Consider the following 23,650-nt stretch of genomic DNA (forward strand, 5'->3'; position numbering starts at 1 on the left):
CTTTGAAAATACAGAAAAATACTCCCATTGTGAGTACTCGTAGGTAAATGCAAGGCAACCTATAAATAGGGGACAGTGATTATTTTTAGTGAAGTTTGGTGTAGATAAAATGGAAAGAGTTTGCGAAATTTAACATTTGCAAGCTGTGTAATATTGAAAGTGCAAAGTTTGACGTTTTGTATGGTAAACACCATTGGCAGATCAAAAATCCTTCAAATAAGTAGTTTCGTTCATGAGGAAATAATAAAGCAGAAGTAGCAATGAGAGGTGATGTATGTACGTTTGCAGCTTCCCTTAGGCGAAGCTGTGAAAAGCGCTGAAAATTTCACAAAATAGTAGTAAACATTTCTAAACAAGCTGCATAGATTCAATTCTCATTTTTCGTTTTGTTCTTATTCGCTTACATTTGTTTTCTGATTGCGTGGAATTGTGCAGTTATTGTAATTAAATCCAATTTTTTTATATTGGTTGACTTTTAATTTCAATGTTTGTATCATTCGACATATAAATACAATAAGAAAGTTTGCTCCACCAATTTAAAATGTAGATACGCGTAGTAATGCAATACCTCTATACAACATGAGCCCAACACATTTTTACCAAAATAAACAAAACTGGATTTAAAATTTTAAACACGTTAAGTCTCTCTTATCTAATATCAAGAATTTTTTAAGAATTGGAGAACTTAAAACGTTAATGCAAAACAGAAATATTCTTGGAATGAATTTTTTATTAAAATCTGGTTGATAATTTCATGGCAATTATTTTTTGAATATGATATCCGGCATATATCCGCCGCGGCTAGGAGTTACATGGTCTATTCGATCAGCCCAATTTCTGACTACTGTTTCTATGGCCCTATGTCGCGAATGGTGGCTAGAATATCGCAATACATCTATTGTTAAGTGCGCTGTATGGCAAATTGCAGCATTGTTGCAACCCAATGTTTTTGATGTTTAGCTGATTAAGTTTTGGAAACAAAAATTCAGTCAGCATGACTCAAATGGCAAGCGCATTTACCGTAATACAAGCTCGTTCCTCATTTTGAAAGAAATGAGATCCGATGATGCCGCCGACGTGTAAGCCGCACGGAAAAGGGTCGAAGTGCTCTATGAATTTCCACAATTTGGAAACGTTGTTCTGCCATTAAAAGATTCTTGATGCCAAACCTTATTGAATAGAAGTCTCAACACATTTTGCCATTCTCAGCTGCCAAAACATAGTTATCGATATCTATAGTTCTCATGTAGCTAAAAAAAAAAACCCGCGTTATTTGGCAATTGGAACTTAAAACTGAGTTTTACGCTGCATATCACTTTTTTACCCAAAAGCAAATATTTCTTACAAAAACAGCTTTATGTGTCTAACCCAATAGGCGCCAACAGTACTTAATTATTCAGAGGTAGTGAAACTCTTGATTTAGCGCACTGTGCCCAAGACTCGTTTTTTTTTAAGCCGTAAAGGTAACGGTAGTCAAACATATGTGTCTGCACAAAGAGTGATCAAATAATTCCAAAATAAATTTTTTTAAAACTAAGCTAAATATTTGTATAAATTCGATGCATACGAGGTGTGCCCAAAAATAAGGTGAATTTTAATTTTTCTCAAAAAATATTTATTTATTCGTTAATTTCTATTTAATTTCCTTCAAAGTAGTCCCCCTCAGATATAATGCGCTTGCGCCAGCGTTTTTTCCAATCCTCGATGCAGTTCTGATATGAACTTTTTGGTATGTCCTTAAGCTCTCTCAGAGATTCGGTCCTCAATCGTCGCAAAATGCCGTCCTTTCATGGGTCTCTTCAATCTTGGGAGCAGCAAAAAGTCACAGTCCGGTGAATACGGTGGCTGAAGCATGATAACGGTGTTGTTTCTGGCCAAATAATCTCTCATGATGCACTACGCCATGGTAATCGAAGAAACCAGTGAGCAAAACCTTGATATTTGAACGAGCTTGGCGTGCTGTATTTGGTCTTGGCTCTCCTGAACTCTTCCATTGGGACGGTTGGGCTTTGGTTTCGATGTAATAACCACGAACCCATGATTCGTCACCAGTTATGACCCTTCTAAGCAAATCTGGATCATCGTTGACGTCATTCATCAATTCCTGAGCGATGTTCAAGCGACGTTGTTTTTGGCCGAAATTCAGCAATTTTGAGTATATCGAATTTTTTCGAGTAATTCGAGCAATACTTCTGATTATTTGACTTTTTTCTTCAGCTCGTTTGTTTCGTAAGTTTTATAAATTGGTTATAATCCTTGTACACTTTCCATGGTGCTAATGTGCTTGGAAAACTAAAGAAATTGACAAATTAAATTAACAATTTTTCTTTAGGGGCTCAAATTGTTCAAAGTCCTAAAACTTCAAATAAACATTTAAGTTGTTGAGTAATAAATAAAATTCAAGGCTACTCTCACTGCTCGTTGCCTGAGTATTGGAGCTCTAGCTGAAAAATCTGTGCATTTTAGACCAGTAACTATTTTTCCATACCACAGCTCCAGCAGCTCTTATATTTGCTTGTAAGTAATCTTATTCAGTGAGAAGGTGTTGGTGAGTCACTATCACCCGGAAGAACTTAGGTTTGAATCTGCATGTAGGAAATACCAAAATCATAGAAATAGTTTTTTCCAATAGCATTCGCCCCTCGGCAGGCAATGGCAAACTTACGAGTGTATTTCTGCCATGTAAAATCTCCTCATAAAAACCATTTGCCGTTTGGAGTCGGCTTAAAACTGTAGGTCCTTCCATTTGTGGAATAACAACAGGTTGGGTAGGTAGGTGAAATGATTGAAGTACCACTCTAGCACTCTGAAGTAGTACTAAAGCGCCGTTTTGATACCATTGTGATACCTCCAACCGGCAGATATCTACAGTCAACCAGAGCTGTTGATGTTAAGGAGAAGATTGATGGGATTTAGGTTGGTGTACTGCCCCATGTTTTCGAAGAAAGGAGCACCCAGAGACCTAAATCGTCTAGCTGCCAATCCCGGACATTTATAGAGAAAGTGCTCAAAAGTGTCCTTCTCTGAAAGGTATTCACAGCTTCTGGAATGGGGGTAAAATGGTAGACCTAGCATTTTTTGCGTGTGTGCTCATCGTCCAATGACTCGTCCAAACTCGTCCACAACTGCGATTTTAGAAATTAAATGGTGTGGCGTCTTGAGAACTTTCTGAGTCCTCCGTCTATTGTATTGGGGCCAAAGGGTTTTCGAAATAGCATATGAAGGAATGGAGCTCCATCTGTTCTGCGCTTTTCTGAAAAAAAAGCTGTGGGGGATGCCGATGACCGGGTAAGAATTCAGTTTCCTTCTTGGCGAGCTCATCAGCAACTACAACAAGATGCACCCCACAAATAGGAGCAGGAACTTGTCCAAACAGCCAAAAAGGGCGTAAGCACCAATTATATGTATATGTATATATACTTATTCTATAATCTATACCGAATAATTCTTTAATTCATTAAAAATTTAAAATAAATTATATTTCAAAAATAAGTCAGGTTGACAGTCTTTTCTGCTAAATGCATTTTCTTTGTATTTAAAAGCTGTGTATAGGTGCAAAATCAGTCATCGACTTTTGTTTTTGAATTATTTTTTTCTTAAATAAAAAAATGATTTCGAGTGGTGGAAATCTTTATTTTGACGTTTACGTGCTTCATTACTCGTGTGTTTGTGTACTGAAACTTTTCTAGTACACAAGAAACTTTTCTAGTTCATATCTGAATTGACGTACGATGTCATATGCAAAAAATGTGTACATATATAATAAATATAAGAAATACATGGTAGAAATTCACGCGGAGGATATTCTTTGTTCGCTCTAGGAATCGGAAATGGGACCAACTGCGGGGGGTGCCATAAAATAACGAAAGTTCCACGACAGTCGGTTCTAGCTAACTTTAACGATCCAAAGTCGGACGTCGAACTGCCACTTCAGCAGCATTACTCAAAACTTACACCAACAGTATCAAATATTTAGTTGTTTTAAATTTAATTAAATTTAAATTGATTTCACTAGTTCATAAAAAGCAATCATTGCCTTCCTTATTTAGCTTTACGGCAATCTGATTTCGTCTTCAAATAGAAGTAGAACAAATCCCTTTTACTTGAAGTTATTTAGTTAATTGCATTGCACATTTCAACATACATATTTGCATATGTGTAAGTAAGTATATTACGCATATGTGTAAAATTGGTGCATACTTATAAATTTGCAAGTGTGTTGGGGCATGAAAGCTGTCATGCCTGCCTGAATACTTTGTTTGCCGTTTCGACGTTTAAAATCGCTTTTCGAAAATTTGAATTGACAAATCCGCCTTCAACATAAAGTAGATAACAACACAAATATATGTGTACACGTACCTACTCGTACATATGCAGTTATTTCCTAGCTTTTACCGAGTCGTTGAAGTAGCCAACCAACAAATGCACTTCTCCTAGTATGTTTGGGTATGCGTGTTTCTCTCTCTCTCTCTCTCTCTCTGTTTCTCCAACACGCCTATTTTTATGTCATGGCAACTGCGGCTCTAAGCTGTCTTTCTGCTTCCATTCATAAATTGCACACGCACACAGACATTTGTGGCAGCCCATGACTTTTACTGCACGCACAATCACAAGCACAGCCACATGCATGCACACATAAATATTTACATATAGATATATTTGCATATGCGCTTGCATGTGCCACTTCCTTTAGCTCCAATTCGTTTTAGTCCGTATAAGCTGTTGTGCATCTAAAAGCGCACGATTGTATGCTTTTGAAATTGTCCGCCAGCCGCACTACATTGTTGCATTCATTTAGTGCGTTTTAGTGACATGGCAAAGCACATTGGCCACAGCTCATTGTACGGAGCGTATGAGTAATGCTTAAGTGGCAAAGAGTAGAATGCGAACACACAATGTACGACCGAGTATGTACAATGAATATAGGCGTGTGTGTGTGCATACACACTTCTATCATAATATATGCATGTAGGTACATAAATTGAGATCAGGAACATGAAAATACAATTTACGAACTAAAGTGGAACAATCCAGCACGTACATATGTATGCATGTACAGTTCGCGAAAAGAACTATAGCACCTCAACATTTTGACCAGTTTTAAATACTTTTCTTTTTTTAAATTTAATTTTCTTTTGTTTTATATAAAAATTGAGTTAATTAGAGGGGGGTTCAATGCAGGAGATCGGCGTTTTGAAATATTCGAATTCTGGTAGAACGAAATTTTGGGCAGTTGGAGATCGAGTGACGTATGCTGAGGAGGGTAGGTACTTAGTCTTGCCATAACTTCTGTCACAAATTTTACAATATATACGGCGAGAACAAATTCGTAGAAAAAAAGTTCCGTTATTTTTGCTTTTGTTCGTATGCATTGTCTACTCATAAATTATACTCAGTTTCGTGGAAATTTTCGCTTGTTAACAATGGAGTGGGGAGCTAAGAAATATCGCATTGCACTACATTACATAAAACTGGCAATAGTGCAAGTTAGATTTACGAATTGCCGAAAAAATTTATATTTTGAGAATGTTTGTTTAGCGCACGATCAGTCATTTTTCCCAAATTTCTGAAGTGACAGACAGAAAAAAAGTGGTCGTCCTTACGTGGTTCGAACCTGTGCAGCCATAAAAGTGCATCGAGACAGAATTCGCAGAACCCCTCTTAAAAAGCAGAAAATCATGTCCAGGGAGAGTAATGTATCGACTAGATCCATGTCAAAACTAATTAGATGATCACCACATGAAAACCTTCCGTCGCTCAAATGGTCATCTTTTGACAACGCGCTTGAAGAAAATTAGACTCAACTTATGCACTTCTTCGGTGGTACGTGTTCTACGCCCATGAAAATATTATTTTCACAGATGAGAATATTTTCATTATTGAAGAAGTTTTTAATACGCAAAACGACTGAGCTCCCGATCTGAATCCGTTGGACTACAGTTTTTAGAACTACTTGATCTACTTTAGAGAACATGGCGTGTCGAAGACCTCACGGAAAACAATCTTTGGTTCGAGCAGCGACGTCAATATCCATGGAAACCGTGCGTACCGCAATAGCTGAATGGCCTAATCGTTTGAAGGCTTATGTAAAATCAAATGATGACCATTCCGAATGAAAATTGATTTTTTTTATATTTATGTAATTAAATAAAACTAACTTCATTAAAAAAAATATTATTAATTCATATCAACACGGATATAACTTGTAACAGAATTTATGGCAGGACTTAGTAGGTTACAAAAAGGGCAGTTAAGGGGAACAATGGACTTAGTAGTTTACAAAAGTGGCAGTTAAGGGGAAGAATCGTACTCGCCTATTCGCTTATTTCCTTTTCCTTTGATTTTTGTTTCTGATATTGCAAATATGTCGATATTATGGTTTTTTAGCTCTATAATTATTTATTGATATTTTCTACTGAATGATGTGACATTTCAGCACTCTGGTCTTAATATCTTCTTTTTCCATTATCGTGTGGCCTTATTCATTGTCGTGTTGCTGTCTAATATTGAATTGTTATCCGGGGTTTGTACCTTTGTACTTTAAGCAATCATTACAATCAATATATAGCCTCAGCCAATTGGATTTGACTTTGACTTAACTTGACTGGTCACTTGTTATTCCGCCGCCTGATTCGGGTGCAGGCGCGGTTGAGAATCGCTCCTCTAGGTTCCATCAGTTCCATTTCGACATGATCGTATTAGAGCATGCACCTCTGTCTTTAGCTACAGCTTGGACTGTTCCATTCTGCTGCCCGTTTCTACAAAATATAGATTCATTCGTCTTCCACTGTGTTGCCAGGGGTATGGCCGTATTATTCCCATGTGAGGGATAAGCCCCACTCTCTGCTTATTCGAAATGGAGGAGATACAATAGAGAAAATGAGTTACACAGGGGAAAAAATTACAAAACATCAATTTGAATTTTCGAGTAATTTGAAACTTGCACTTTATTTAATGAGCCATAAGACTGCGAACCCACAATTTGTGCAATTTTTATAGTTTTTGTAATAGGTTTTAAATTTGGAGAAACATGATTTTGGATATACACAGAGGTATACTTTCATCATCATACTCAAAAAAAAAAAAATAAAAAGAAAAATAGTCGAAACCGGTCAAAACGTTGTGGTGCTATAGTTTTTTCGCGGACTGTACATTCTTATATATGTATTTGTGTATGTATGTGTGTACATAATTTGCCAGAAAATTCGTTCAACAGATAATTTTGTCTACTTCAAATACATGAAAACATAAAACTGTTCTACATGCACCTGCATGGCTTTAAAACTGATTTAATACTTTCCATGGCAAAACAGATTATTAAAACTAATAATAGACTTTTGTATAGAGCTTCTAAAAGTTTTTAGGCAAAGTTATTCCTAGAGTCTTTGTTGTACGGTTTTATATGGCCCGACAAATAGTTAAAGTTGTTTGCCACCTCCAATTGGCAGATGTGTTTTTATGAGAAATTGTCTCATGGCTCACTTAATCTCACTTAATGGTTTGTCATTGCCTGCCAAGGGGTGACCACTGATGGACAAAACTTGTTCGTGTTTAATGGACGCAGATGGAATCGAACTTTGCTGTCACCACAATGCTACCAACCATTTAAAGCAATAGCTACATACATACAGGTATGTATAGGTAATTATTTGTTTTAACTTAACTGCTAAGGTATATCTCGCCTAAGAATGTAGCTACTTATCATATGTTTGAGTTTTGGCTACTATTTAGTGCCTTTAATGACTTTTTCTTATCTTGCTACTGGCAGGATTTTTGCTTACATTCAAAAAACCATCCGTTCACAAATGAATGCACATAAAAATAAGCCTTAAGTAAACTATTACTAATTGATAAATTCTTTACCATTTCCAAAGAAAATTTGAATGAAGTGTTGCTCTTAAATTTATTAAATTTATTTGGCCGAGAAATGCGATCTGATGTTTATGCAGAAGTATAGATCGAGTAAAGTCCAAGACTCTTAGATTCAGTGCTAACTTATCCCTAACGCCAAGACTAATAAAGGGTGTTTTTTTTAGAGGTTAGGTTTTCAAGATGAAATAAGACGTATATAATTTAATGTTATGGCCAAGAATTTAGCTTTATTATAAAGATAAGGGTTTGCCATTATGTTTTAAAAATGATTTCGGGCAAGTGGCCGCCGCGGCTGGCTCGAATAAATTCCAGCCGAGAGGCCCAATTTTCGACCACTTTTTGAAGCAATTGGGGCCGTATGTCAGCAATAATGCGCCGAATATTCTCTTCCAAGACGTCAATCGTCTCGGGCTTATCTGCGTAGACAAGCGACTTCACATAGCCCCACAAGAAATAGTCCAACGGTGTTATATCGTACGATCTTGGAGGCCACGCCACAGGTCCACGGCGCGAGATAATGCGCTCACCAAAAGTTTCCTTCAATAAATCGATTGTTGCGTTGGATGTATGGTATGTAGCGCCGTCTTGTTGGAACCAAAGGTCGTCCACATCAACATCGTCCAATTCAGGCACGAAAAAGTCATTAATCATGGCTCTATAGCGCTCTCCATTGACTGTAACATTATGGCCGGCTTCATTTTTAAAGAAATATGGACCAATGATTCCCTCTGCCCATAGAGCACACCAAACAGTGACTTTCTGAGGATGTAACGGCGTCTCAGCAATGGCTTGTGGATTATGTTCACTCCAAATGCGACAATTTTGCTTATTGACATACCCATTCAACCAAAAGTGAGCTTCATCGCTGAACAAAATTTTTCGACTTTAAACTTTCTTAACAGAACACGAATTTTTATGATAAAATTCAATGAATTGCAAGCGTTGTTCAGGTGTAAGTCTATTCATTATGAAATGGCAAACCAAACTGAGCATAAATCAAGTGACAGCTGTCAAAAAGACCATCTACGAAAAAAGTAGTGCCAACTTGAAAACCTAACCTCTAAAAAAACACCCTTTACTTTACTTTTACCTTTACTTTCATTTAAATTCGAAAGGACAAAAAATGTGAAGAGATAAGATGATGATAGTGAACGGCGTTAAAGTTTCATTGTTTGTAAAATCTGAATTTAACGACTTTTTTTGTTACTCTTGTCTTTTTTGTTACTGATGAAATAATGTTCACTTGAAATAAGAAAATATATTTAAAACCCATTTTCCTATTAGGTATCAATAATGATAGATTGCAAAATTCGGCAACTACGTGAGATTAACTTTTGCTGCTACCTAATAGGAGATCTGACAGCACAATTGTGTCTGCTCATTTTACACGTATTCTTACGCTCTTCCAGTCGGTATGGCAGCAAAGTAATAGGCCCGTCACAGTGGGTCCGTTCCGTCCCTTGCGGCAACAAATTTAACTGACAAGAAAATAAATTACGTGTATTTGAGTCGAAGGTGCTACATAGGTGCGCCGAAAATGCAACTCTTTAAAGAAAAACTATTTTATATAGCACAAATTTTTATCGATGGTGTTTTTTTACTATATAAAAAACAAAGGAATTTAAAATAATTGAGTAAATTCAAATGGACTCTTATCTTTTCAATAAAAGCTTGCAAAAGTAGAGAAAAGGCTAGGCTTAACCAAGTTACCTGAAAAATGAATGTGCGTCCCGATCTCGGAGTTGTGGTCGCATCCACCGTCTAGGACTACCATAAATTCTAAAATCCTCTTTCCTTTCAAAAAACATTAATTTTATAATATTTATATTCCACACCAACAAAAACCTGTTCATACACAGAAAAATACAATATTTGCTTTCACGACAAGAACATCTGTTGCTTTTTTTTTATATGCGGCAATACTTCCAATGAGGCCCCACGGTACGTTTAACATGTCACGTCAGTCAAATGTGTTGCCGCAACGGACCCATTGGGGCAGCCCTATAATATAAGCAGTGGCTGCGTTGCTTTTTCATATATCACCAACATAAACTCAGTTTTTCCCGACCTCCGTTGTAAACAAACTGCATATCCCTTATTACGTCCACGAATCCACTGGATTCATTAAAATCTCGATTGCTTATACCTCAAGGTGGCGCAAAATTAATCACCCCTTTTGGCAAATTTATAATTTTTGCAAATGGCGGCGTACGTCCATCTTATTTGACACTCGATATAATTGGCGCGTACACCCTGTTTGGGTGTTTGACCGAGCTCCTCCTCCTATATGTGGCATGCGTCTTGATGTTGTTCTACAAATGAAACACTCCTAATTATCCAGAATCGACTACAATATCCTCAGTATACTTATTATGTGCGGCATATGAAGGTAGCCCGCACGATACTAACCACCTTTTCACATGCCCTCTCAAATCCACTCACCTAATACCCCTCTACCTCTGAACCCAACCCATGGAAACAGCACGTTTCCTGGGCCTACTGTTAGATGAGTTAGGCGATGACGATTGGTGACTACACCGCACTAGAAGGAGCTTGTGAACTGTCACAACGACAACAACAACCAGAGTGAGGTGTTTGGGCAATCTCGCTAAACTTTCTTGAGTCTCTACACTACGCGGAAGGACTTTAATGGAAAATGAGGGTTTCGACTTCTATACAACTTTCGTTACTGACATTGTGTTAAGATATGATAGTATTAAGAGTTGTGGTTGCGTTGCGTGCTTAGCTTTATTTGGAGGTGTAGTCACTCCCTTCAACTGCCAGTGAAGGATATAAACGTTTATTAGAGAATAATCTGTTGGTGGAATGTACCTGTAACGAAGATACAAATAAGTAATACACCTTCTTTGAAGCCATAATCCGCTACATAAGCGCCAAGTTAGCCAGAGGTCAAAGTGAGTTTATCGAGGTAAAGTCTCGCACGCGTACTTGGGGAGAATTTCACTATACTAAAAATATATGCATTCTTATAAGTCTATGCATAGATAAACACACTCATGTATAAGCATGTTCATGGGTGACTGCAATATCCGCTTTTATTTTCCAGTACCAACAACGAGATTGCCTGTGTGCTGTACTTAAAAACTCATCGTGAAGGTGTAAGCCATTAAAGTCAGTAAGTGGGTTCCCTGCATCTCACAGTTACCTTTGCTTTCTCATAACAACCCTAACACTTCCGTTTTTGTACGAATCTAAATGTGCAATGAAACCGGTGAATAGAAAAAAATAAACTAGCGAAGAAAGAGCGCATTGTTAACTGAGCATGCATCGTGGCAGTGGAGCAATAGGAATACGTTAAACACAATCTATATGTGAATTACTCCAGATGAGCATGGTATTCATTTAAATGACGTGTAGAATGGTGGTTCGCTGCGTTTTTTTTTTTACTACCTAACAAGCTGCTACAGTATGTAGCATTGAGCACAATAAGTGCATACCGATGTATGTACGTGTGTGTGTATGCATTTACGCCAACACTTTTTCCTCGTCTATGACTCTTTTTTTCTTTTACGAGCAATTTCATCCTTGACAATGTTGCACTACTGCATTGGTATTTTAAGTTTAGAATGCGTTCATCAAAACAAAAACAAGTCAAACAAATGCTTGGCATGAAAACAGAAAACTTCGGAGTAAATCAACAGGTCGTATGAGCAACAATCCGTGGTAGAAATTTTATAAACAAATATTTGTTAAAGAAAAAGAAAAAGTAAAAAAGTAAAGATTTTGGGACTTTAGTGCTAAAAGAAAGTTTTTTATACAGTGCGGATCACTGGGAAGGATATACAAATATTTTACTAAATTTATTTACCCTGTATATTTTCAAAAATTGGCTTTTGCCTTCTGCGAACTTCAATTGAATTGGTTAAAAATCACTCAGTTTTCCATAAAGCTCTCACTCTCACTCAGTTTCTATAGCTCAAATTATAATTGTTTCGTGAATTCTGTGCATTTTGAAATTCGTAAGAATGTCGGTGGAATTTCCTGTTTCTATTATGAATTGAATAAAAGTTATAATATATTTTTTTTATACATAGGTAATGGCCAACTTCAAATTACTAATTAGTAGTTTAAAATTTTAAACTCCGTTCAAATAGACAATTACTAACGGTACTATTTTATAATATTCATGAAGAGAACTTTAATAATATAAGGTATGTAGCTTGCCACATTTTGTAAAAATCAAATCCTTGCCGAACTGTGTAAAGAAATTTCTAAACGTATACCAAGTCTGGAGAGATTTATAAAAAGACGTAAACAAAAAGCGTAACACATTTTTATTTCTTCAAAGCAAGAAAATAATGTGATAGAAAAGTGGAATTGATTAATTAGTGGAATTTCATCATAAAAATAAAAATAAATAATTGGCGCGTACACTTCTGTTAGGTGTTTGGCCGAGCTCCTCCTCCTATTTGTGGTGTGCGTGTTGATGTTGTTCCACAAATGGAGGGACCTACAGTTTCAAGCCGACTCCGAACGGCAGATATTTTTATGAGGAGCTTTTTCATGGCAGAAATACACTCGGAGGTTTGCCATTGCCTGCCGAGGGGCGACCGCTATTAGAAAAATGTTTTTATTAATTTTGCTTTCACGATATTCGAACCAACAACCTCTCTGTGAATTCCGAATGGTAATCACGCACCAACCCATTCGGCTACGGCGGCCGTCGGAATTTCATAATACAGTTGATAATTTCCAAGCCATTATTATTATTATTATGATTAGCCAACTGCTTACTGAGGTGTGTTTCCTAAAATATCGCGAATTTTGAATTTTCGCAGGTTACGTATAATATATTCGAATTTCGATTTTTTGTGGCGTTATGTTGGTACTCATGTCTCTCACTCATGCCGATGAGTTCGGCTATTTTGAATGTTCAGTTAATTGTTGACAGCTGCTTTGCTTGCACATGTTTCGGCTCGTCTTCGATTTTTACCTATTCAAAAAGATGAACCAAAGAACCTGTATCAAATTTTGTGTAAAAAACGAAATTAAGTGCGCGCATGCATTCCGAATATTGATTGTGTCATACGGAGAAGCTACTTTGGACCAAAGCAACGTTTATCGGTAGTACAAAATGTTTTCAGAAGGCCGAGAAGATGTAAACGACGAAAAGCGTGCCGGACGCCCGAGCACTTCAACAACAGACGAAAATATTGATGAAGTGAAGAAAATGGTATTGGCCAATCGTCGAATCACCGTTAGAGAAGTTGCTGAGAACATATCGATTGGCTCGTGCCATTCGATTTTTTTTTTCAATGATTTGGGCATGAGACGGGTCGCCGCAAAATTCGTACCAAAACTGCTCAATTTCGACAAAAAGCAGCATCGCATGAACCTTGCTAATGAGATGTTGAACTCTGTCCGCGACGACCCCAATTTGCTCCAGAGGGTTATAACTGGTGACGAATCGTGGGTTTATGGTTATGGCGTGGAATTCAAAGCTTAGTTCTCTCACTGGAAGCTGCCGCACGAACAAAGACCGAAAAAAGCGCGCAAAGTTCGGTTGAATGTAAAAGTTTTGCTTACTGTTTTCTTCGACTGTCGATGACACGTCCCACAGCGGAAAGTCGATGAACAACATCTCAAACCACTTTTGAAAGAAAACGGTCGCCAAACCAGTCGTGAATTGCCAGAAGAAATGAACTACGATCATAAAATGATTCCGAATCACCTTCATTCAATGGGATTTACTACAAAATTGGAAGTATGGGTGCCTCGTGAGCTCAATGAAAAAAAAAAACAAAGAAAGTCGTCTTCAAATTCCTTCTCAGCATCTCGCCCGCCATCGAGCAACACCCGGTCATAACAGTGATTTTTATACCGAATCGTTACGGGAGATGAGAAGTGGTGCCTATACATCAATATAAAGGAAATAAAAGAGTGCGTGGCTTCAGGAGATACGCCAAAGCCGAGAGCCAAGCCGGATCTTCACCCAAAGAAAATCATGGTCAATGTTCGAAAAGAATGCCACGGTCAACAAGAAGCTCTACATTGCCCAGCTACAAACCATATGAAGGGATCCTTAAAAACTGGCTCAATAACTTCTGATCTGGTGTCAAGACTAGGCTAGTTTTGGCCGAACGGATTCAGCAAATTAATTGGAAGGTGGGAAGACGTTGTAAACAGCAACGGAGAATATATAATTGATTAACTTATCGATGTAATTATTATTTTTTGTTTAAATACAAGTCTTCGGGAACTTTTTGATCATGGTTGTAATTCTATTAAAACCTATCAACTAATAGCTTAACAATTAAAAATAAAATTTTTCCTTACAAAAAATCGCCTTAGCAACACAAAATGCGAAGCCGCACTCATCTTTGGCACTCATCTACCTACATACGTCTTACCGAAAAAACGACCATTAGAATCAGTGGCGACGAAAATTATGAATTTGAATTGTACTAAGCTTACCGTTAGAATTTCATGGCAAATAGTATTTAAAAATAGGAGGAGCGGAGAATTATAGCACCTGGTGTATATTGAAAACTGAAAAGTATTCGCAACTTTTATGTGCCACATATTCACTTCAGTGCAACAAGCAACTATTAATTATACACATACATACATCGTTAAAATCATAGCACTAATACACTTCTGCCATAAAATAAGGAAGTCCTTTCACTCTCCCCATGGCCACACTAAATGCACACAGCTGAAGTCATGCCTTAGTCACCGACAAAATTTTGCTCAATTATTTATATGTATATGAAAAAGTAAATCTACTCAAGTTTTTTGTTTTAATTTTTGTTGTTGTTTTTCTAAAGGCTTTTACGATTAACGATTCGAAAACTTTTACAGGCAAAATATTGCACTATTGGTCACGCACACACTCATCCCCTAGTGTCCAATGCATTGCATATTCATTATACTGGAAATGAGAAAACTCCCAAGCACCTGCGAAACTTGCAAAAATAAATCTACTCAAAATTTACGCAAAAACTGCAAACTGCTCGTAATGTGGCTGTGTGTATGTATATATCCTTGAATGTATACGCCATAGAGCATTTCCGAAAACTCAGTAATAAAACTGTAAACTTTGTAGTCGACCGCCTAAGCGCCTAGTATGAGTCAGCGTTTAGTTGCAGCCCAATCCCAAATCCCCACACACATACTCGTACATACCTATACATATTAACGCCCAGCCTTACAATTAATGAAAACTCATTTGGTAAATTGCAGACATTCGCATGATCATCGCCATCACGAAAGATTGGTACGCAAGAGTGAAAGAGGATGAAGTGGTTTGTGTGATGCAAAGTGCGCGAATTTATGGGCGCCAATTGCAGAAACTTTTGCTGTATAGTCTGCTAAATGCGGTTAACTGTACGCTACCATGGCCATACGATGCCGACCATCGATTGCTAATTTCGACTGCAATCGCTTTTGTTGGAAGTTTGTGTGAGTGCTTGCGGTGTGAGTGCCTAATTGCTGGGAGGAGGCGAAATCGGTGTATTCTATTGTAGTATTGCTTTGATGCGATAGCAGTTGGTTGGGCTCATCAGCAGTCACTCGAATTTACAGTATTATATGTACATGTATAGATACATATCTACATACAGAGTAAGAGGAGATATAGCAAATTAACATTAGGAGTGTGGGCGATTGAACTGCAATATCTGCAGAACTCATTGGGATAATTTCTAAAATTTTATATTTATTAGCTAATCGATTGGAAAATTAGCCTCTATTTCTCTTATGTCCTCCCATACTTCTTTCCAAGGCGCATTTGGCGTTTTGCTTTTACTTCGTTTTGCTGTCTAGAATTATGGAGGATGGTTCCATGTGTAGGAGTCCACGCAAGTGGGGAAAGTTACTGATCGCCATTCACTTGGGAGTGGCCAGGACGATTCTTCTACATATGGTTCAAGCAGCTCACAACGTCCGGGATTAGCCCACGTATCCTCTGGCCCCCCAATGAAAACAGCAACAAAGCCTCGGATGAGAACTTCCAACACTGATGACGACCCCTGCAAACGAAATAAGGAATACGATTTGAGGGCATGCACCTGGAATGTCCGGTCCCTTAATGGGGAAGGTGCCCCTGCCCGGCTGGTTGATGTCCTCGTGAGAGTAAAGGCTGACATCACTGCCATCCAAGAGATGCGATGGACGGGGCAAGGTAAGAAAAACATAGAACCTTGCGACGTCTACTACAGCTGCCATGTAAAGGAGCGCAAATTCGGTGTCGGATTTGTTGTGGGAGAGAGACTTCGTCGCCAAGTACTGTCGTTCACTCCGTTCACACTAATTTGCGCCCACGCCCCGACGGAAGAGAAGGACGATGCGACCAAGGATTTCTTTTATGAGCGCTTGGAACGTTCCTATGAGCGCTGCACCCGCCACGACATAAAAATCGTGCTTGACGACTTCAACGCCAGGGTGGGCAAGGAGGGAATTTTTGGTCCCACAGTCGGAAAATTCAGCCTGCACAACGAAACATCCGGTAACGGACAGAGGCTGATTGACTTCGCCGGGGCCCGAAACATGGTAGTCTGCAGCACCAGATTCCAGCATAAAAAGATACACCAAGCCACCTGGCTGTCTCCTGATAGAAAAACGCGAAACCAGATTGATCATGTTGTGATAGAGTTGTATTAGATGTACGTACGATCCGAGGAGCCAACATCGAATCGGATCATTGCCTTGTTGCAGCCAAACTGCGCACACGCCTCTGTGCAGCAAAAAACGTACATCTACCTACGCCAAGAATGTTCGACATCGAAAAGCTGCAATCACAACAGACAGCCAGAAGATTCGCCACTCGACTCCCACTCCTGCTCTCGGAGAGCACTGCCCAACACACCGGCATGCGCGAGCAATGGAGCAACATTTCTCGTTCCCTACGTACCGCCGCCGAAGAAGAAATCGGATTCCGGCGAGCCCGAAAAAACAATTGGTACGACGAGGAATGTCATGCTGCCGCCGAAAGAAAAGATGCCGCCTATAGAGCCACGCTGCGATCGGGCGCAACGCGAGCCATGTGGGATCGCTACAGAGAGCTGAAAAAGGAAGAGAGACGTATTATCCGACAGAAGAAACGAGAGGCCGAAATACGTGAGTGCGAGGAGCTTGAGATGCTGGCCAATAGGAACAACGCCCGAAAATTCTACCAGAAAGTTCGGCGGCTTACAGAAGGTTTTAAGACCGGGGCGTTTTCCTGTAAGAACAAAGACGGCGATCTGGTGACTGACGTACAGAGCAGTCTTAAATTATGGAGGGAACACTTCTCGAACCTGTTAAACAGTGACAGCTGCGCATGTCATAGAGAATGTCAAGATCCCAATACCCCAATCGTTGACGACGGAATTATCGTTCCGTTACCCGACCATGACGAGGTGAGAATAGCAATATCACGGCTAAAGAACAACAAAGCCGCGGGCGCCGACAGACTGCCGGCTGAGCTATTCAAACATGGCGGCGAGGAGCTGGTAAGGTGCATGCATCAGCTCCTGTGCAAAATATGGTCGGATCAAAGCATGCCTGCCGATTGGAATTTAAGTGTGCTCTGCCCAATCCATAAGAAGGGCGATCCTGCAATTTGTGCCAATTACCGCGGGATTAGTCTTCTAAATATCGCCTATAAGGTTCTAGCGAGCGTATTGTGTGAAAGGCTGAAGCCCACCGTCAACCAACTGATTGGACCTTATCAGTGTGGCTTCAGACCTGGAAAGTCTACCATCGACCAAATATTCACAATACGCCAAATCTTGGAAAAGACCCATGAAAGGAGAATCGACACACACCATCTTTTCGTCGACTTCAAAGCTGCATTCGACAGTACGGAAAGGAGTTACCTGTATGCCGCGATGTCTGAATTTAGTATCCCCGCAAAACTAATACGGCTATGTAAGATGACGTTGTTCAACACCAGCAGCGCCGTCAGAATTGGGAAGGACCTCTCCGAACTGTTTGATACCAAACGAGGTTTCAGACAGGGTGACTCGCTGTCGTGTGACTTCTTTAACCTGATGTTGGAGAGCATCGTACGAGCCGCAGAACTTAATCGCTCAGGCACAATATTTTATAAGAGCGTACAATTGTTGGCGTATGCCGATGATATTGATATCATCGGCCTTAACAACCGCGCTGTTAGTTCTGCCTTCTCCAAACTGGATAAAGAGGCAAAGCGAATGGGTTTGGTGGTGAACGAGGACAAAACGAAGTACCTCCTGTCTTCAAACAAACAGTCGGCGCACTCGCGTATCTGCACTCACGTCACTGTAGACAGTTATAATTTCGAGGTTGTAAAAGACTTCGTTTATTTAGGAACCAGCATTAACACCGATAACAATGTCAGCCTTGAAATCCAACGTAGAATCTCTCTTGCCAACAAGTGCTACTTTGGACTAAGTAGGCAATTGAGTAGTAAAGTCCTCTCTCGACGAACAAAACTAACACTTTACAAGACTCTCATCATGCCCGTCCTAACGTATGGCGCAGAAGCTTGGACGATGACAACATCCGATGAAGCGACGCTTGGAGTGTTCGAGAGAAAGATTCTGCGTAAGATTTTTGGACCTTTGCACGTTGGCAACGGCGAATATCGCAGACGATGGATCGATGAGCTGTATGAGCTTTACGACGACATAGACATAGCGCAGCGAATAAAGATCCAGCGGCTTCGTTGGCTGGGTCATGTCGTCCGAATGGATACAAACGCTCCGGCTTTGAAAGTATTCGATGCGGTACCAGCTGGTGGTAGCAGAGGAAGAGGAAGGCCTCCTCTGCGTTGGAAAGATCAGGTGGAGAAGGACTTGGCTTCACTTGGTGTGTCCAACTGGCGCCGGTTAGCACGAGAAAGAAACGACTGGCGCGCTTTGTTAAGCTCGGCCAAAATCGCGTAAGCGGTTATCGCGCCAATTAAGAAGAAGAAGAAGCTTACACCCATGCGGACATTTTTTTATTACTAAAAAGTGGTATAAAATTAATCCATTCATCCATCCATTGTTTGCCTGTTTCTATACTGCAGCTGCCTAGTTCACTAGTGTCAAATATGATTGACGTACGACGCCATTCGTAATAATAATGCATCTTCCGAAAGGGTGAGGGTGATTAATTTTGTGCCATCTTGTGTATATTAAACAAATTTAATTTTGTCTACTTAGCGAGTAATGCCACTTTCGAATTTTGAATTGCAATTAGAGAGAGCTCAGAGAGGTTTGTCTCTTAAAGCTGTCACGTAGACTTTGGAAACCGTGTAGAGAGTTGATAGGAAACCTTTCATTATAGAATCATAAAGAAGAAACTAGGAGCTATTGCATATCAACAAAAAAAAAAAATCAACAAAAGAGACAAAGTGTCGTGCCAGATGTCACAGCTATTAGATGTCACTATTTAGCATTTAGCTGAAGCGTAAATTTAGTTTATTGAGAGTCTGATAAATGTCGATCGTCGAAGTACCAAAAAAGAAGCTTTTGCGGGAAGTTTTACTTCATAGCTCGGCTATAGTCCGCTAATTGCGGATGGAACTTGATGGAAGACAACTAGCTGCAAGTTCTGCGGGATTATATGAATGTGTTGATCCGTACTAAATTAAATGTCGATCCAAACTGAAATTGGATAGAAAAAAATGTTGCAAATGCGCATTAAACAAATAAAATTGCAATTGAAAATATGTATTGAGGGATAATGAAAATTAAGAATTATGTAGCAGGAACACTACGCCGTGAAGGATTAAGCAACTAGAGACTGCAACCAGGTCCACTGAGTATTTTTCACCTAATTTATCTTATGTTCACATTAAGCACTAAACACAGTTTAATTCATTCCTGGGCTTAACAGTAGTCCATTTTTTAAACCTAATTTTTCAGTACATCGTCGCCAGTTTCGGCACTTATCTCAGCAATGACAACTCCAAATTCATATTTCAACTCTTGAACCTAATCTGGGTGTGCATTAACAGTTATTTATTTATTAAAATGTATTTATTATGTATATGTATTTGTATAATGAAGTTAAATTCAAATAATGCAAGCAGCTTCTATGCATCCAAATGAAATAGGCGTTACGGCTTATTATTCGCTTTTCGTGGACAGTGCGCAAAAGATCGAATGTAAGGTTCGCTATGTAGCACGTGGGACCGACCTTTTGAAATCTATGTCATCCTCTTTTATTTGGGGAAAGAATAAATCGGCTACATAACGTGCTATGCTTACCATTTATAGTAACAGCTCATTTTTCGAAAAATGTTCTACAAAAATCCGCACAACACTGTCGCTCGCTGGGGTTGCATCGAAGAGGCTTTGTGAGTTCCTTAAGTGCCTTATGTCTACTACGGACAGATGAGCCTTAAGCTCAGCAATGGCAGGTGTGTTCTGGCGGCAGGTGAATCATAAGCACTCCCAATCTAAGACTATTTAAATTTCTTCTATTACACTTGACTTCAATATTTCCGCAGCAGATGTTTTGTGGGATCGTCGGCATGCATCCTCGAAACACGACTTTTCCGCTGCAAGTTGAATTCTAATAATGCATGCCAGTTGGATTTCATTCAAAAACTCTAAGTTTCTTCGTCTACTCATCTGGGATCAAGAAGTCTTCTTAGCATCTCTAGCTTGCAGTTACTAAGGCATTCTTTCGCTCAGTGATACTATGTACGCTCGCGATTGAAAAATAGGGATTGCATCGGATAGAGAATGCAGAATTTCTTTAAAGTATTCAGCCGTAATTTTTATAATTGTAACTTTCTCTTGATGTAGCTCTTTGATTTGCGTGTAAAGCAATCTTGGGTCGTACGCTGATTCCACGCTTTTAAAATGGAAGTGAATCTTCACACAAATGTCTCTTCCAGGCTTTCCTGCCGTATTCTCAGTTAAGCTTTTTTTATTTTATGTACCTCTGCAAGTTTTGAAATAGGCAAATAAAAGTAAATATTTTTAATCGAAAATGGCACTCAAAATATGTATTGCTCGCATTTTTGCATGCGTTTGAACCAATTTGCGAAACAACCGCCATGAACCTTTTTTTGAATTTGTTTGCCGAATTGTAAGGAATCCAATGCGAATAGATATTGTTGACTACCAAATGTTCCTGCAATATTTAATATATACGAGTTGATACAAGTTGTACAAGCAGGCCTCAATACACACACACATATTCAAGAAATTTGTCTTGAATTTGTGATCGCACAATATGGATTCGGAAGAGCAGCAAAATATTGTGCCTAGAGATGGTGGTTCACTTGCAAAAGTCAAAGCGAGTTGATCGAGTTGCCAATGAGTATTGCAAGTACCTGTAAACAACAGAAATAGCGCTCGTGTGACAAACTTGAATGAATAAGTTTATCATTAAAAATCTAAAACTTCATGGGGACGATGCCACATTGGACTTATTCGCACTGGTGCTGTGATATCTTAAAACCTAAGTAAGTTGTAACCGTCGTTTTTATATATTTAATTAACTTGTAAAAATATAAAAAAGTGCTACCAAAACGGCTTACTTTTACTGATTTGCTTTTCGCTTTTTTACCTTTTCACATTGCGCGTACTTGAACAGACTCTGTATGTTTGTAGATACTAATATTTTTACTGCACCTGCATGCACGCTGCTCCGGAAAAAGCTCACATCTGTTTTTGGCGTTCAACAACTGTAAAAGTAGCCTTTGCTGAATGGTTTAATAAAATTGCACGGTTAAGAGCGCAAGGCTAATTGGACATTTTCGTTACCAACTGAAAGGCGCAAAAACGGCAGAAAAGCATATCGCTCGTTTTTCTGTTGTTTTTTTGTTTAACAAATATGTAAAAAAGCGTACTTTCTATCGAGGGAGCATATCGTACGCAGGGGACACCGTAAAACTCATATATGCAGGCTTAGAGGTAACTCTGCTTGGCTCACATTATGCAATTGGAGGACGTCCACGCACGAAAAACGGATGCTAACTTACACTCCCATCTTCCTGAAGTCCTTGAACGACCTAGATTACAGACACTCGGACAAATTACAACAGATATTTATAAGAATATAACCAATCAATCATTGAAGAACTGCTGTCAAGAACCTCAAAACAAAGACACAAGTTGTAAATAAAGCTCAGGCGCACTTCGAGCTGCAATGCTGTTTCTGGGTATGACGCAATTATGCAAAAATAACTGCCAGCTCTTATATTCTGCTGTGCAACAAATATATAGAAGGGATATAAATCGGAGTCTACTCTAGATAGGGTTGTGCCAGTAGAGATTAATGGAAGCCATAGTACCCCCTTACCAAACAAACAAATCAACGAAATAGGTCACAAAAGCAAGTAGACGGCACGCAGAACCAGCCAAGCCGTGAAAAAACCCAAGTCAGAGGACTTCATCATGAAGTGTCGCTACACAAAGGCACGGTTCATTCTAAGCAAGAGTGCTAAAAATGAACTCGCTGGAGCACCTGATGATTGCTGGCTGGCAAAACCAAATACCAATAGGTGGTAAAAGAATATGAAGACTTCATATCTAAAAAACCCAAAAATTTTAACAACACAAAAGAAGCTGCAACGAAAAGAAACACATCTTAGGACGTGTTTTGCCACTATTACCACTGGGATATCATCCGCGAACTCAATGACTTTCGTTCTGAGAGGTATTTCTAGTCTAAGTATCTCGGCGTATATAAGGTTCCATAATAGTGAGCCTCAAACTGATCCTTGGGGAACCCCTGCTGCTACATTGTACTACTCAATGCCTTTGGTTCTACACCTAAGTTTACAGTCCGAAAAATAGCTTCCAATATAACTAGGAGGCCCTACTTTTATGAGGGCTTCTAGCATGCATTGTCAGTTCGCTGTGTTAAAATATTTTTTAAAGTCCAGAGTTACCACAGCGCAGTATTCTTTTTTCCTCCCACGACATCTCTTGCCCACAATGGCCTTTGTTGCTAATTCCTTTGAAATGTATCGAAGTCACTTTGTAGCTAAACTTTTACACTAAACTCTTCTTTCGGATATAAAGTGAAATTTACATCACTATTGCTTCAATATCATCCTAATTGCAATTCCTATAATTATTGCATCAGGTGCGAAGTAAGAGGTGGTGGCGCAGAATCAATCATCGAATTTTGTTTCTGAATATCTACTACTACTTTTTAATAAATAAAAAAAAAGATTTAGAGTGATGGAAGTCTTTATTTTGTCTGTTTGCATATTGCAACTGTCTAAATCATAAGTGTCAAATATGATTGACATACGACGCCATTTGCAAAAATATATAAATCTTCCGATGGGGCGATTAATTTTGCTTCATCTTGTATATATTTTGAAAAAGAGACCGAACTTTTTCCACGATTATTACACTTTATTTCAAAAGTCTGCTACGAAAACACTTCAAAGTTATGTATGTATCAAACACTACTACATTTATTTGTACTCAAAGATTCTTCTTGGCTGATGAAGTTTAAAAATACGTATACTCAGCAGGCATGCAACAAATCAAGTGTATTGAAGTTGAGAGAGATTTTTGAATAAAAAATAGTAGTTTCATTCCATTTTTTGTTTTCTTACCCTTCAACCAAGCTGTAGATGCATATGAATATATAAATTTGTTCTAGCTAGTGTAGGTGGGACAGTTATATATGTATGAGTATGTATGTGTAATTTTTTTTTCATGCTATAGTTGATATTGCAAGAGTGCGAATCGCACTATAAGTAGCGATTCATTTTGGCATGGATATAGTGATAGAGCCATTGGCGGCAGCTGTCATGGCTGCTGTCGCTGCCGCATTTGTTTCTGTCACATCTGCCACTTGATTTCACATACGCATGTATTAAATGCAAAACGTG

This window comes from Anastrepha ludens, chromosome 3 (assembly GCF_028408465.1).
Source record: "Anastrepha ludens isolate Willacy chromosome 3, idAnaLude1.1, whole genome shotgun sequence".
NCBI classification, from domain to species: Eukaryota; Metazoa; Arthropoda; class Insecta; order Diptera; family Tephritidae; genus Anastrepha; species Anastrepha ludens.